Here is a 1,159-nt window from a genome sequence, read left to right on the forward strand (position 1 = left end):
AATCAAAAGGTATCAGGGTGACATAGAAATGGAATCATAGAGAAAAACAGAGTTGGAATCAAAAGGTATCAGGTTGACATAGAAAACACAGGGTTCCAGATCATTCAAATAAAGTGTCCATCATGACAAAAGAGAGGACCTTTCACCACACAGTCCCCTCTGCCCTTGCCAGGAATGGGAAGGGGCAGGAAACTTCCACTAAATGTTTCCTACTGTGCCCTTCTTACCATCACCACCTCCTGGATTTTGTCCTCAGCTTCTTTCACACTCCACTCCAGGTAGAATTTTTTCTGTTCCAATTCTTTAATTTTTTTCTTCTGCTATTTTCTGTTTCTCTAACAGCTGATTACGAATTACCTCCTTGGACTGAAGAATAAACATTCATCCTACACCTTCATACTTGTTAGTCTCATCCACCAAAGTCATAATCTCTGTATCTGCAAGATGTGCATGCTTTTTCGTTCTGTTTAGCTGTTCTATTTGTAGGTCTTTCAGCTTCACCTTCTGTTAAGTGTCAATAACTTTGTCTTGAAGTTTTGTGAAGGCCTTCTTCAACTTCAGATCCATGGGAGCCACCATCTTGGTTCACTCAGTGCCCTTGCACAGTGGGAGAAAGCCAGAAAGGACTATCTTTATTATTTATTATACATTTTTACATGGGAAGATCTATTTCCAATACATACTTTCTTTCCAACTATCTCACTGATGGCTTTGTGTTGTATTTTCTCTCTACTTCTCCACCATGCACTGGGCTATAATTACTGGTTTCCTTGTTTGTATGCTTAAACACCTTCCTACTCATAGTGAGATTCCTGGACCAGTAGTATCAGCATCTCCTGGGGACATATTAGAAAATTGACTCTTAGAGCCCAGTCTGACTAACTCAATTAAAATCTGCATTTTATAAAAGTCCCCCCTATAAATTGAGTGAGCATTAAAATTTTAGAAGCGCTACTTTACTAGATGACAGTTCTTTGAGAGAAAAGATTATGCATCTTGTTTATCATCATTATCTTCATCTCTTTGGGCAATGACTGGTATATAGTATTTGCTCAATAAGTATTGAGTGAATAAATTAATTAGGTATTTTAATAATATATATAATAAGATATCTGTGCATTATTACTTAGAAACATAATTCTCATGAAGTAAGGACAAT

General features: G+C 36.9%; 1 pseudogene; it reads right to left on the reverse strand.

The window, feature by feature from the left end:
* Positions 1-209: 209 nt before the first annotated feature.
* Positions 210-579, reverse strand: LOC123834473 (prefoldin subunit 1-like; annotated as a pseudogene).
* Positions 580-1,159: the final 580 nt, after the last annotated feature.

The sequence above is a fragment of the Mirounga angustirostris genome, unplaced genomic scaffold (genome assembly GCF_029215605.1).
Source record: "Mirounga angustirostris isolate CCGP_5_RB_7025 unplaced genomic scaffold, mMirAng1.0.hap1 SCAF_1, whole genome shotgun sequence".
In the NCBI taxonomy this organism is placed as follows: Eukaryota; Metazoa; Chordata; class Mammalia; order Carnivora; family Phocidae; genus Mirounga; species Mirounga angustirostris.